General features: G+C 41.9%; 1 long non-coding RNA gene across 1 annotated transcript; it reads right to left on the minus strand.

The window, feature by feature from the left end:
- Positions 1 to 3352: 3352 nt before the first annotated feature.
- On the minus strand, positions 3353 to 7303 carry LOC106567532 (uncharacterized). Its single transcript, XR_006758603.2, has 2 exons — positions 6406 to 7303; positions 3353 to 4904 (listed from the first exon to the last, which is right to left on the minus strand). It is a non-coding gene; the product is annotated as an uncharacterized LOC106567532 (long non-coding RNA).
- Between the last annotated feature and the right edge of the window lie 241 nt (positions 7304 to 7544).

Consider the following 7544-nt stretch of genomic DNA (forward strand, 5'->3'; position numbering starts at 1 on the left):
ACCACAGACCGAGGCTGGCAATAAAACCGCACTCAATGAGCTGTATTCCGTCATAAGCAAGCCAGAAAACGCTAATCCAGAGGCGGCACTCAGAGTGGCCGGGGACTTTAATGCAGGGAAACTTAAATCAGTTTTACCTCATTTCTATCAGCATGTTAAATGTGCAACCCAGAGGGTAAAAATTTCTAGGCCACCTTTACTCCACACACAGAGACGCGTACAAAGCTCTCCCTCGCCCTCCATTTGGCAAATCTGACCATCATTTTATCCTCCTGATTCCTGCTTACAAGCAAAAACTAAAGCAGGAAGCACCAGTGACACGGTCTAAAAGAATGTGGTCAGATGAAGCAGATGCTAAACTACAGGACTGTTTTGCTAGTACAGACTGGAATAGGTTCCGGGATTCTTCTGATGGCATTGAGGAGTACACCACATCAGTCACTGGCTTTATCAATAAGTGCATCGAGGACGTCGTCCCCACAGTGACTGTACGTACATACAGTTGAAGTCGGATGTTTACATACACTTAGGTTGGAGTCATTAAAACTCATTTTTCAACCACTCCACAAATTTCTTGTTAACAAACTATAGTTTTGGCAAGTCAGATAGGACATCTACTTTGTGCATGACACAAGTCATTTTTCCAACAATTGTCTACAGACATTATTTCACCTATAATTCACAATTCCAGTGGATCAGAAGTTTACATACACTAAGTTGACTGTGCCTTTAAACAGCTTGAAAAATTCCAGAAAATGTCATGGCTTTAGAAGCGTCTGATAGGCTAATTGACATCATTTGAGTCAATTGGAGGTGTACCTGTGGGTGTATTTCAAGGCCTACCTTCAAACTCACTGCCTCTTTGCTTGACATCATGGGAAAATCAAAAGAAATCAGCCAAGACCTCAGAAAAATAAATTGCAGACCTCCACAAGTTTGGTTCATCCTTGGGAGCAATTTCCAAACGCCTGAAGGTACCACGTTCATCTGTACACACAATAGTACGCAAATATAAACACCATGGGACCACGCAGCCGTCATACCGCTCAGGAAGGAGACCTTTTCTGTCTCCTAGAGATTAACGTACTTTGGTGCGAAAAGTGCAAATCAATCCCAGAACAACAGCAAAGGACCTTGTGAAGATGCTGGAGGAAAAAGGTACAAAAGTATCTATATCCACAGTAAAACGAGTCCTATATCAACATAACCTGAAAGGCCGCAAGAAGCCACTGCTCCAAAACCGCCATAAAAAAGCCAGACTACGGTTTGCAACCGCACATGGGGACAGAGATCATACTTTTTGGAGAAATGTCCTCTGGTCTGATGAAACAAAAATGGAACTGCTTGGCCATAATGACCATCATTATGTTTGGAGGAAGTAGGGGGTAGCTTGCAAGCTGAAGAATACCATCCCAACCGTGAAGCACGGGGGTGGCAGCATCATGTTGTGGGGGTGCTTTGCTGCAGGAGGGACTGGTGCACTTCACAAAATAGATGGCATCATAAGGGAGGAATATTATGTGGATATATTGAAGCAACATATCAAGACATCAGTCAGGAAGTTAAAGCTTGGTCGCAAATGGGTCTTTCAAATGGACAATGACCCCAAGCATACTTCCAAAGTTGTGGCAAAATGGCTTAAGGACAACAAAGTCAAGGTATTGGAGTGGCCATCACAAAACCCTGACCTCAATCCTATAGAAAATATGTGTGCAGAACTGAAAAAGTGCATGTGAGCAAGAAGGCCTACAAACCTGACTCAGTTACACCAGCTCTGTCAGGGGGAATGGGCCAAAATTCAAATCAAATTGATTTATATCGCCCTTCTTACATCAGCTGATATCTCAAAGTGCTGTACAGAAACCCAGCCTAAAACCCCAAACAGCAAGCAATGCAGGTGTAGAAGCACCCAACTTATTGTGGGAATCTTGTGGAAGGCTACCCAAAACGTTTGACCCAAGTTAAACAATTTAAAGGCAATGCTACCAAATACTATTTGAGCGTATGTAAACTTCTGACCCACTGGGAATGTGATGAAAGAAATAAAAGCTGAAATAAATCATTCTCTCTACTATTATTCTGACATTTCACATTCTTAAAATAAAGTGGTGATCCTAACCTACCTAAGACAGGGAATTGTTACTAGGATTAAATTTCAGGAATTATGAAGAACTGAGTTTAAAAGTATTTGGCTAAGGTGTATGTAACTTCTGACAGAATGTTATTAGGTGAAATAATTTCTTTTTTTTTATTTTTTACACTTCTAAAAAGTTAAAGAATTGGTGGAACGACCTTTAACAATGAACAACAGTGTCTTTTCTTCTCAGTTTATTATCAGGGGAGGGTGTTTCAGCCGGTTGCATTATCCTCTGTCATAGCCGGGGGGCTTTCTCCTTCTTTTCGGCTCTTTTGAAGTGTGTCTGGGCTGACAGAGCTCCGAGTCCCCCTCCACTATCACTGTCTCCACTGTTTAAGTTTGTATATTTAGGGGCTGTGTCCTCTGGGAGTGAGTGCGTGCGTGCGTGGTGTGTGAGAGAGAGAAAAAGCAGGCAGCATTGTTCCGAGCACCATCACAGCTCTGTGACCTATCTCCCTTTCTCTAAGAGAAGTTCCCTTCTCTTTTTTTCTTTTTTTGCTTATACTTCTAGTTAGTTTTTTTAAGGTGTTCTCTCCCTCTCCAGTAAGACAGCATTGCTCCAAGTCTGTAAACATTTCATGTCTATTTTTGGTTACCGTAGGGCAAAATCAGTGTCGCCCCTGGAGTGAATTAAGTTTTGTCTCTCTGGTTACGGCTCCCAGTTTCCAAATGGGTCCAAATATGTCAGCACAAGGTGTACCAAACCTAGGAAGTGGAAGATAGGATCCCAGCCAAAAAGGTCCACTGTTGTTTTTATACACAGATAATAGGCGCTGTGTTTGTGTTTGTGTGTGCGTGCGCACATGTACTTTTCACCTAATGTAAAGTTGTAAAAGTCTGAACTTGATTCTGTCATTATGTTTAATTGGTAGGCAAGAAGACATGTCTTTATGTGCGTCGTAAAGACTTGGTCCGGCCTCAATGTCTTTGTAGTGTTGGCCCCGTATGCCAACATTAACTGCCAGCCTTCACCGAAATACAGTGGCCTTTCCCATCAAGAAGTAAGTATAGTATGTGTAAACTCACAAATTACTCTTGAAATACAGGTTATAGTTATGATTATCAGTTATTCAAGACCATAGGCTTTTTGGTCCAATATGTTCTCCTACTTTTGCCTCAGCAAATGGTTAGGCTCAAATCAAATCAAAGGTATTTGATAATGCCACAATATGAAAGTCATGCCCACACCGTCAAACAAATGTATAAAAAAAAATGGACAATGCAGAACTTAATTTAGCTCAATAACCATAAGCGCATCATTACATTCCCATACAGAATTCACTTGTCATCACAAACCTAGATGGGACAATCATTCACACGAGTGTCATCTTCACGTTTCAACACTATCTATTGCACTTCCTCTAACATTCCAGTCACTTGTGTTTGTGTCTGGTCTCCTTTGTTGAACTGAGAACACGGGACACATGCCAGAATTGCCTGTTATCTTCTCACCCATCAACAAGAACCTCATCAATCAGCTACTGTAACCGTGTGTGTGTGCACATAGACTGAATCCAAACTCAGAGTACAGTACAGAGGCACACATGAGGTCAATCAAATGACTTCCCAGACAGCAAGGCTTGTCTGGCACTGAATGGTTGTCATCTCGCTGGTGAGGTCATCCTACGTTATACTTATATAACACATAGAAATAAAGTTGTAAGTACGCTACACTCTGAAACATTTACATATATACAGCATTCGCCAGCACAAGGAAAAAGAGGAAAACATTTAAAATAAATATTTAAGAAATATAGCTAATGTAGCTAAAAATGGCAGAAATATATAAAATGTCTTTTACGTTCAACCATTAATGATGAGTCTCATGGATTCGTGGGTTTCAAACTGTCATGGACAGTTTTTCGGAAGTTCATTAGAGATTACCTTTATCTAATATCATTTGGTAATAAAACACAGTGTGAATTGTGGAGAAGGACAGATGGTGCTCTCTTCTCATTGTTGTTAGTATGAAAGTTGTCTTAATGCTGATTTGATCAGAAATGGGACAGAGGTAATGCCATCATCAGCAATTGGAAATCACTTCCCGTGTCCTACTTTATGTCCTGTGCTGTCACCGTGAAGACAGCATCACAACAGTCACTCTACGCTCCACAACAGAGCAGACTCGCAGAGGTCGGTGGGAATGCTTTTGGTCATTGTATAATGAATTATCACATATTTTCAATCATCCATTCTTATCCAGTTAAAACAATTTGAAATGAAAACATTTAAGGGTCCTATACATGACATTCTGTAATAATGACAAAAACATTGTAATCACAAGTTTGCACACATACAAGGTTATGTACACGAAAAGTCATGTGTACTGAGATGGTAGAGCTGGTTTGTGAAGATAATGAAGTTATTGTGTTCTGTTTAATCTTCAAATCAAACCCTTCAACATCATTCAACCATCAACAGCTGAGCCATTCTCAGTTGGTTCTGGAAGTGGACAACATTGCCCACAGTCTTGCCTGGCCAGAGGAAGCAACTGATCCATTCCCAGACCAGAGATCATCCTCTCTGCGTACAGGTGAGACCGAGGCCAGCCACACACTTGAGCGGTGTAACACAGAAGTCGACCATCAGGGGATTCTGCATCAGACCAGCCAAAGGAGGAAAGACCACCAGGGTTTCCATTAAGGAGAGCCAGAAGTGTCGAGGACCTCCATCTCCCAGCTCAAGAACTGGCCAACCCTGTGAGGGGGCATTGGAGTTGGTGGTGCCGCTGTGAGTGGAACTGTGGAGGGGCCTGGAGGTGGCAGGGCTGAGAGGGACAGAGGTGCCCAGAATCAAATCAAATTGTATTGGTCACATACACATGGTTTGCAGATGTTATTGTGAGTGCAGTGAAATCCTTGTGCTTCTAGTTCTGAAAATGCAGCAATATCTAACATGTAATCTCACAATTCCACAACAACTACCTAATACACACAAATCTAAGTAAAGGAATGGAATAAGAATATATACTATACATATAAATATATGGATGAGCAATGACAGAGTGACATAGGCAAGTTGCAATAGATGGTATTTAAAATACAGTATATACATATGAGATGAGTGATGCAAGATACGTAAACATTAACAAAGGCCAGAGGCAATGTGGGAAGTGTGGCCTCATGCTCCTGATGCTAGTCCTGGCTGTTTTCTCCTGTCAGTGGGAGTCTGCATGGTCGACGTTGTTAAAGGGGAATGTTGTATGCTGGATGAGAAGGACACATACTCAATTGATGAATTCATTTGAAAAGAAAATGGAAATCACTGTGTACTGCATATGTTTAAAGAGACAGATATGGGACAATATACTCTTCTCAGTCAATACAGTTCCTCAGGGTAAAAAAAACAACTGATCTGAACCACCTCATATTATTGAGTGTCCCAAAGGACACACATTGCTCTGGTCAAATGTTGTGCACTATATAAGGGTGCCATTTGGGACGAACACATCGAGTCAGTAGAAAGAGAATAACATGTCCTGGTCTGCTGGTATATATTGGAAATATTGGAGCCATACTTGCGAACATTACAAACAGTTTAAATGTAAACTGTTTCTCCGTCTCAACTGGCATCCGCCAATTAAAATTGTTGACGTAATTGCACGTGATAGAACGCTATTTCGCGTCAGGTCCTGGCGTACTTAGTGGTTGTCACTAGTTACCACCGCCACAAAGTCAAAATGATCGTAAAAATGCGTGATTTAAGGTTAGGCATAAGGTTAGCAGTGTGGTTACGATTAAGGTTAGGTGGTTTAAAATCTGATTTTAAGAAGATAAATTGTAGAAATAAGCACGGGGGTTAGCCATAATTATGACTTTGTGGCTGTGGTAACTAGCGACAACCATACTCAGACCAATGCTAAAAATAAAAAAAACAGCTGGACGTGATTATTTTAGTGATAATGCTCGAGAAGACGGTGTTTGGAGGATATATTGGCACGGGTGTTGTTAGGCCCGAGACGAAGTCGACACACCGGTTTCGAGGGCATTATCACTTTACATATTTTCATTAAACACGTTATTTTGATTCATTTATTCATACTGTTTCATCCTTCCACAAGATGTAGTCCCGACACAAATATATGGTTGCTACCCAGGCTGGCTGGTCGTTTGTTCGATAGGTTCGGTTGCCAGAGACGAGACCCAGTCGTTGACTCAACGCGGAGTGCCTGGATCAAGCGCATACCACAAACTTCCGAGGTGCATTATTGCTATTATAAACTGGTTACCAACGTACATAGAGCAGTTAAAATATATGTTTTGTCATACCCGTGGTATACGGTCCGATATACAGCTGTCATCCAATCAGCATTCAGGGCTCGAACCACCCAGTTTATAATTCCAATTATGGTCATGGCTAGAAGGGATACCAATATTGTCAAAGTCCTGTTCACTACGAGAGTTTGCGTTTTACCCATCGTCGAGTTCTACAGCAGACTGGACTTGAGTGAGGTCCGTGTAAAGTTTGAGTAGTTTTAATGTTCTACTTGATAATTATTGCACCAACCTGTCCCAGCTCTACCAGTCCGTGATGTGAAGAATGGAAATCTTTTCTTATTCTTTCTTTTCATATACTAACTGGCCACCAGACTACAGAAACTACAGCAATGGAACTGAGGTAATGGAATAGCATTAACTATAACGCTAGCATTAGGAATATCGCATGAGAGATACCAAAAAGAACAAAGTCATTGGTTGCTTAGATTTAATTTATTATTTTTTCCATAAAAAACACAAAATACAACATATGTGGAACTTTAAAAAGAGTGGAACCCTCACGCTAACATAAAGATGAAACCCTCTCCACCCCTATCTTCTCCCTTTCGTCCTCTAACATCTCCTCTACTGTCTATCCTTCCCTCTCTACCGTCTCCTCTCCCCTTTCTAGTCTATCCTTCTCTCTCTACCGTCTCCTCTCCCCTTTCTAGTCTATCCTTCTGTCTCTAGTCTATCCTTCCCTCTCTACCGTCTCCTCTCCCCTTTCTAGTCTATCCTTCTCTCTCTACCGTCTCCTCTCCCCTTTCTAGTCTATCCTTCCCTCTACCGTCTCCTCTCCCCTTTCTAGTCTATCCTTCCCTCTACCGTCTCCTCTCCCCTTTCTAGTCTATCCTTCCCTCTCTAGTCTATCCTTCCCTCTCTACCGTCTCCTCTCCCCTTTCTAGTCTATCCTCCCTCTCTACCATCTCCTCTCCCCTTCTAGTCTATCCTTCCCTCACCGTCTCCTCTCCCCTTTCTAGTCTATCATTCCCTCTCTAGTCTATCCTTCCCCCTCTACCGTCTCCTCTCCCCTTTCTAGTCTATCCTTCTTTCTCTACCGTCTCCTCTCCCCTTTCTAGTCTATCCTTCCCTCTCTAGTCTATCCTTCCCTCTCTACCGTCTCCTCTCCCCTTTATAGTCTATCCTTCTCT

Source organism: Salmo salar, chromosome 13 (assembly GCF_965601325.2).
Source record: "Salmo salar chromosome 13, fSalSal1, whole genome shotgun sequence".
NCBI classification, from domain to species: Eukaryota; Metazoa; Chordata; class Actinopteri; order Salmoniformes; family Salmonidae; genus Salmo; species Salmo salar.